The sequence below is a fragment of the Vigna angularis genome, chromosome 10, assembly GCF_016808095.1.
Source record: "Vigna angularis cultivar LongXiaoDou No.4 chromosome 10, ASM1680809v1, whole genome shotgun sequence".
In the NCBI taxonomy this organism is placed as follows: domain Eukaryota; kingdom Viridiplantae; phylum Streptophyta; class Magnoliopsida; order Fabales; family Fabaceae; genus Vigna; species Vigna angularis.
The window spans coordinates 22,504,349-22,513,244 of NC_068979.1; positions in this window are offsets into that span (position 1 = coordinate 22,504,349).

The following is an 8,896-nucleotide window of genomic DNA, read 5'->3' on the forward strand; positions in this document are numbered from 1 at the left end:
GAGAAAATAAGGGTGGCGTGGCGGTAGTAAAATTTGACCTTCATTTCCCGGTCACCGCACTGTTTACCGCCTATAAGCGGTTAATCCTTTCCCCTAAACACGTTTTCACAATTAAATTATGGCAATTCGAGATTGTATTGCTAGATTGCCTTCGTATTTAACTATTTAAAAGGAAATTATGAAAATCATGCAATGGCCTATCTGAAATTTTGGTAATAATGTTGATAGGGTTTATTTATTTATCTCCTTTTTCTGTTTGGTATGAGTTTGTGAGTAGTAGTTGTTGGTGAATAGAATGTATTACAAGACTCATTCTAAGTGATTGATGATGATGAAATTAGGTCTAACAGATAGTGAGAGAATGGGTAAAACTCTTAATAGTATGGTATTAAACAAAACTTCGTAATTGCCCTTATCCTTATGGTAATAAACTATATTAGATTTTGTGTAACTTTTAAGGTCAATTTGTTGATATTTTGGTTATTGGGCTCTTGTACATTTGCAAAGTTCAAACCCAATTAATCCCTATGTCAAGGCCCACTTGGTTATGACCATAATACAAAGAAAAGTTCACTCATTTTTTACTATTATTTGCTTGAAGCCATAACGGAACATATCTTAGGGTTGTGGGAACTTCTAAATAGTCATTTGGTGTTTTTGTTTCACAGCAGGATAGGACAAGGTATATCAAGGAACAATGTTCATTTATGCTTGTTTTTATTAATGATGGTGAAGCAACACGACCGTTCAACACCTTAAGACATGCACGATTTATTATGCAATAATTTTAATGCCCAATAATTAATGTTAATAATTAATACTACTACTAATAGTTAATAATGATTTAATGTGTATGTATGTATACATTCATTATTTTTTAAATTGGGAAATACATTTAGTTTTAATTGCTATATTTATCCCATTTTTACATCCTAAAATCTTTTGCTGGACCTCGTCACGTTAAAAAAATATTAAAAAATATATATCTAAAGTATGTTTAGTAATGTTAATAAAATTAACAATTAGTTTATAAATTAGTTTCACCAATAAAAAGATATTTGATAAATTATCTTAAATTAATGTATCTTAAAAGTTTATAGTTTATAATAAATGGTAAATCATTTGACTCAAGTTTAACTTGGATTTTGTAACTTATTTAATGTTTTTAGTCCCTTACTTGAATTTTTTTTTTCAAACATTAATATATTTTGATTCTTAAATTTTATTTAAAATTAAATATAATTTAATCTAATGTTAATTTTTGATATTTATAAACTAGTGTTTTATATTATTATTTGAATTGGACTATATTAAAATGATACTTATAACTCAAACATCATCTTTTACATTAGAAAAAAAATAATATAATTGGATTAGGATAACTATATCCATTAATTTTTAAAGTTTGAAAATAAAAATGTATCAAAGTTTAAGATAATAACGAATTTTAATTTTATTTTTAAAGATTAAAATCATATTTAATCTTTTAATTTATTATATTATTAAATTTTATATTTCTAATTAGTTATTTATTATTTTATAATTTTTATTTATTATTATGTATTTAATTTTAGACTTAATATGACTTTTTGTTTCAGTATTTATGGAATTTGTTTAATATGATTCCTTAGTTTGTTTTCTTAATCTAATCTTCGTTTTATTTAAAAAGATTTAATTTAAATAGTATTGTATGTTAAATAGATGTTAACATAATTTAAAAGATGACTATACGTCAAATGATTTAGGTTTTTTATTTGTTTTTTTTTTTCCTTTTCTATCCAATAATCACCACCTTCCAATACCTTTTTTTCGTTTTTTCTCTCTCTTCTCGATCATCTTCCTACTTGTATTACACACCCTCGTTTTCAAGACCATCTTATACACAAGCCCTAATCTACTCTTTCCCAACACCACAAGAACAAGCCCTGAACAACATTTTGGGCGAGGATTAGACACTAGAACTGGGAATAATTTTGGGACTTTGTGTCGGAGAGGAAGTTGTTGTCAAAGAGATAAAGGTTTTTTAGACCAGAAAGGTCGGAAGGGTGTTGAAGAGATTATTACCGTAAAGAAAGGGAAAAAATGATGGAAAGTGTAAGAAGAACAAAAAAAACAATCATTTTATCAGAAACCAAGATTGAAATGGAAAAAAATTTAAGAATCATATTAAATAGATTTCACAAATATTCAAACTAAAAAAAGTATGAAGTTTTAATTTTATAAAAGTAATTATTTATTATATTATTTTTAGCTTTTTTAAGTTATTTTTTAATTTTTTATGTAATTTTTCTTAACAAATATTTAACATTAAATATTGAATTAATTAATGTTTCCTTACTTGATACTATGTGAAAATTATAGGTTATAAAGTTTTAAAAAATGAACGTAACGTCGGTTTAAATTATAAATAAAAATAAAAAATTTACAAGCATAAATAAAAATTAAAGTTGATTAATACTCATTAAATGAACTCATTCAAATAAAATTAGTTGTCAAAGTAAAAAACATATATAATATTTAAAAATTAAATAGAATTATTAAAAAAATTAATCAAAATTTAGTTATTTGAAAAAGTTTAAAATTATAATTACCATATAATATTCCCAGAAAAAAAATACAAAATTCATTTTATACTAAATTTTCTATAGTTACATTTTTTTTTATATTATTTTACGTTTAGTGTGTAGTTTATCACCTAGTTTTACTAAAATACTTTTAATTTAATAAAATAATTTATAAGTTATTAATTAATTTATCAGATATCAACTAGCTTATAAATTAGTTTTGTGACATAAATTATATAATTATTGGAGATAAAAATAAAAATTGAAATATTTTTTTTAGTAATGGAATATGATATGAGTCAACTATTTAAGAAAACAATATTATAGGGAATTATCAAAAATATTCACGCAGATATCATCGTATAGGTCTAAATTTTTGGTTTTTTAACCATTTATCACTTAAATTTTTCCTTCCCTCTTCTTCATCAAAAGTGGCTATTTGTTTAAGTCTTAGTTCTTCTTCAAATTACATTATTTTTTCATTCCTTCATCTTCTTATTCAGTTACCATGACTTTGAAATTTATATGTTCTTGAACATGCATTACTTGGTCACATTTCTCGTTGTTTTTCTTCAAAGTTCGTTCTTCTATATTTTTTGGGTGAGTATCAATTTAAATATTGAATCTCCTTTATGGGCTTACGGGATGGATGAATTTATAAAATGGTTGGGATAATCGAGATGGACGGACTAGCCAGACTAATGAGATGGTTGGTTCTAGTGGTCTCTGATCTTCAATATTATTAAGAAGTCATTTGTGCCTTTAACGACTTCTTGAGATGAAATCGCCAATCCCATATAAGACTTAACTCAGATACGTAATAAATTCAAAAAGCAACCTAGATACGTAAATTTTAAAAAAACATTTACCACCTTTGGTACAAAAGCCAAATATTAGTCGCTTCTATTTTGGTGTTTGATTGAGCATGTGTTTTGGTTGCATATGTATCTTTTGTTTCAATTCATTTTATGGATTATTTCTTGGTGTTATAGGTCTTGTTTTAGTGTCCAATTGACATTTTAGTGTGCTCTTGACTGATTTAACAGTGTGAAAATTATATTAAATCTGTCACAATATAATAATATAATCATAATAATATAATCAGGTAAGTATTCTTTTTATTTATTTATATATAATAATATATAAATTTTATTTATATATAATATTAAGGGTTAAATATGTTTTTAGTCTCTAAACTATCTAGCGATTTTGGTTTTCGTCCATCTTCGAAAGGTTTGTTCATTTTAGTGCTCTTAGTTTTGAAAAACTCTTATGTTTAATCCTTAAAAAGTAACGGTGTTAAGTTTTTTTTATGTGACAAACGGCGAACCCACGTGTGATGCCCGCGTGTGCCATGTTTTTTTGTTTCTCTTTTCTCTTCAACGGAGCCGCGTCCATCGTCTCTGACACCGTGCCAAGTGAATATAATATTTCCTCTTAATTATATTATTTTATTTCCTCTGCCATCTAAGTATTATTTCCTCTTAATTATATTATTTTATTAAAAAAAACTCAAACATATGCCCAAGTGAATATAATATTTTAATTATTTAATTATTCTTTTATATATATTTTTTAAAAATCCATTTTAAATTAAATACATATTCACTATATATAATTATAACATTTATATTTACAAATATAAAATTTATTTATATAAATATATTATGTTTTAAATTTATTATTATTCAAAAAAATAAATTAAAAAAAAAACGAACGAAACATGTGCGTACGCTCGGTAAATAGACTAATAAACACTTAAAATTATTATGTTTTGTCATTTTGAAGAATATTTATCTTCTGGAGTGAATACCACGACGTAGTAATTTTTCGTCCTTGCATGTTACAATTAATAATTAATTAGTATTTAATTAGTGTTTTCAATATGAACAGTAATATGCGAACCAACCCGGCTTACTGTGGGTTTGAACTGGGTTGAGTTTGAAAAAAATGTAATTTTTTTATATGGATTAGTTTTCAATCCGGCTCACCTAGAACCTGACACACCTGGATTTAATTATTTATTATTTTGGATTTCAATTTAGTTAGCATTTTTTTATTATATTATAGATGGGATAAAAAAAGTGTTTCAAGAGAGAAAAATATTATAGATTTATCTATTCAAAATTTCAATGCTATAAATGGACAAGTAATACAAAAATTATCAATATTAAAAACTTATTTGTTTGTCTTTTGTGCTTGATTTTGGATTAAACTTAGATTGTATGATATTTTTTTATTATTTTGAATTGTATTTGGAGTTTAACATTATTTTAGACTGAAATTTATTTAGAATTGAATTAAAAAATATATAATTTTTTTATATTAAAAAACTTATATTTAAGTGAGCTAGTGATGCGTCGGACCAGGTTAGAATCGTTCACTAAATGACCAATCTGTGATGCGTCAGACCGGATCAAACTGGGTTACTCGTTTTGACAGTTCTACTATTAATCTGTATATAAAATGATACTAGGTATGTTTTCTAGATTATAATATGATTAAGAATTCGTTCAATTGGCAGCTAATGTTTAAAATTTACTTAATCACTAAATTGTTTAAGTGTTAACATAACAGAGAGACATGTACATGTGTATAGTACAGATTATAACTATTTAGGAGACATGATTTGAAACGTGGAAAACTGACCTGAGATTTGAATTCCTAAATATCTGTTTGTATAATATCATAGGAAAAAAAAACTCTTGAACATAAATTGAAAAATAATCTTTTTTATACTGTAAAATAAATGTATAAAATATTTAATAAAAACCTTTCATTTTTAAATGTTAAATAATGAAAAAATCACATTAGAATAATATGATTGAATAAAAAAACTTATAACTAATGTTTAATATGACTTTATTTAGAAAAATAAATAGATAAATAATAATATATTTATTGTTATCAACATTTTCAGCTAATATGCTAATAAAACAATCACTATTTGATATATGATACTAACTATTTAATTAATACGAGTATACTAAATTATTTTCTTTTAAAAGTGTCTAACAAACAAGTTAATATGAATGTTTTAAATTATTTTTTAAAAGAGGTAATGTATGAAATAAGTTAGTAATAATAATTTCTTCCACGTTTAACGAGATCAAATATAATTAAGACTATATTTATGTGAAAAATATTGTTTACACATCTAAAATATTCAATAATATTTAAAAAAATTTGTTTCTAAACATTGTATTACTTTTAATAAGTAAAATATTTTTGAATAAGTTGTCGATTTTGTTATATATTTATAGGTTAAATATATTTTTAGTTCCTTAATTATCAAGTGTTTTTGAGTTTAGTCTCTTTTCTAAACTTTGCTTCATATTCATCATTCTCCTTAGTAAGACTGTAATATTTAGTCATCGAAATGCAATGGGTTAAATTTTAACTGAATTGGCTAATGGTGTGTCACGTTTCATGCCATGTCTACACTTAGAAATCCTCACTCTCTCCACAACCACCACCACTTACTCTTCCTTTTTATCATCCGTCACCAACGACGGCAGCGTCTCCGACAGCAAGATCGATCCTTTCTTTCCTCCCTCTACCGCCAAACCTCCTCTCTCCTCCTCCCACTGGAAAAAGTGTCACAACGCTGCGCTCTCCACCAAACCCTCCTGCCACTGCTCCAAGAAAAGGTTTTTCCCCTACACCCTTAAAAACAATTAATAATTTTAACCACAAACAAATAGAGAAACTGATGTTGATTTCTTTTTTTGTTATATATTTATGGGTTAAATATATTTATGGGTGAATTACAATTAAACCCTAATTAATTTTCCCCAAATGCTTGATTTCCTTTCAAGAACCCTAATCATTTTCGTCTTTTCCACCTTTGGGTTCTTTCCTAGCACAGTCCAAACCAGTCAAAGTCCAACGTTGCATGTAGCCACCGCGAGCCCCTGTTGAGTCACCGGCAAGTGTACCGGATCGTACAAGTAATATAAAATGGTAAGACTAAGTATCATGTCACCAAGTTTACTCTTATGTATATAAGAATTCTTCTTCTTTCATTAAAGTCAACGTCACTCGCTAAATTACTTAAAACCCGATCCCTCGGTGAAGAAAGTCTATCCTTAATTACTAGTTCATACGATTCCTAGCATTCCTAATAATTAATTCTGAAGATCAAGAGCTTAAGACGACCAAGACTCATACCCCCATCCCTGAGAAATACTACTCTTGGGAATAATTCTACAAGAACCTGAATTGTAAGGAACCTCCTGGCACTCATGCAATTCATACATCATGCTATGAATGAGTTAAACAAAGCAAGCATTGATCACAGAAGAATTACCCTAACAGTTAATGAAGAAGCATAAATTATTAAGAATCAATTCAAATACATGAGAGTTCACAAGGTTACATCATCCCCTAACAACAAATAGAAGTTAGTTCCCCATTGTCATGGTGAAACTAGATGTACAATGGAGAAGAATGAGATAGAAAAACCCTAAAAGTTGAAGATGGAAGCTCCCGCATCCAAATCTGCCTTTAAAGAGTGGAAGAGTGTGTTGTTGCACCTCCTCTGCCAAAGATACAAAACCTATGGCGTCTGGGTCCTTTAAATAGAGCAGAATCACAATAGAAACAAAGCACATGCCTATCTCGCTGGCGATCAGCGCCCCACTTAGGGCGCCCAAGCGTGCTGCGATACTAAAAGTGGCGCTCAGCTTCACTCGGAGGGCAAGCAGGCGTGGTTCAGGAAAAGTGGCGCTCAACACCCCAAAAAGGGCGCCCAAGCGGTGTGCGGTAGGCTTTGGCGCTGAGGGCTCCAAAAAGGGCGCTCAAGCTTCAGGCGTTCCTACTTTCTGGTGCTTTTTCAAATCTTTTTGAGCTCCATCTCCTTGGCACTTCAGCTCTACTTCCATATTATCTCATTTCCTGCCAAAGTAAGGGAATTTAGCCATAAAATCATCAAGTTCAACCCTAACTCTCTTATTAACACAACTTAACATAAAAACATGATTTCAAGCAAGTTTCTATGTAGGAAAGGATGCATTTAGTATCAAAATCACATCACAGATAACAATATTTTCAACCGTTATCAGCCCCCCCATTGCTGCAACCCATTAGCACCTCCATAGCCCTGACTCTTACAATCATCACCAACAACCTGCAAGAGTCCAGAAACGCGAAGAATAGAAACCCCAAAAAAAATCCAAATTAGAAACCTAAACTCTAAATCCCAAGCCATAAGGGAGAACAGAAAAATCCCAAAATGCAAGATCATTAACATCAGTCTGCAAAGAACAAACAAGAACCCAATTCGCAAACGAAAAACCCCAAAGTCGCAAGACCAAAACGCAAGGAACAGAAACCCCAAGCTTTAGGAAACACCCTAAATATTTTTAAGGTATTACGAGTAGTAAAACAAATATTTAATTTGACATCTGATATCAATAATCAAAACTTTATTTCAATTCAACAAAAGTACGATTTCAAACTTACAAACCTTAAACAACACAGTCTTCACGACTTAACATAAGTTCAGATTTAAACTTACAAGTCTTAACACAACATAGTTTTTTGATACATTTTTTTTATCAAAAAGCCCTTGAAAGATTTTTTCCCCAACATGTCTCTCATCATCTCTATGTATTTCCAACTACATCTGCAACATTATCTGCTCACGCATAACACGAGTTATACAATCATAGCACAAACAAATAAGAGTAAGCTAACCACAATTTACAACCATTGAACATTCTCATTATATATAATTCAATCATGTATCATTACAATTTATACACACGATGCCATTAATTCACTTTAATATATCTTTTATTTTTCCGTAATATACCACCGCCTAACTTCTTTCAAAATCATCCTTCTTGTTTTCATACATATCCAAATTTTAGGTTAATCTAACGGTTAACTAGGTAGAGATTGAGATTTTACCTAGACAACTCGAGGATAGTATTCAAGTGGTTTCCAACTCTATCCAAAAATGCAAAATTAATTTCTCTAAGTACAAACATCCAATTAAAAATTCGAATGGTCGAAGTATAGTAATATCTCAGGAATCATATATAAAAATTTCAACTTAATAAAACGGTAAACGAGGTGGGAATTTAGATTTTACCGTGGGAATTTAGATTTTACCGAGGTAACTTAGAGGTATAAATAAAGTGATGTCCATTTTACTTAAAATTTTGATATTGCTTCCTCTAGGTACAGTCCTCAAATTAAAAATCCTAACGGTCAAAGTAGATTACTAAGTCTTATGACCATATATAAAATTTTTAGGTTGATCTAACAGTGTAGTAGGAATTGAGGTTTTACGAAGGTAACCTAGAAAATGGAAAAAATAAGGCAAA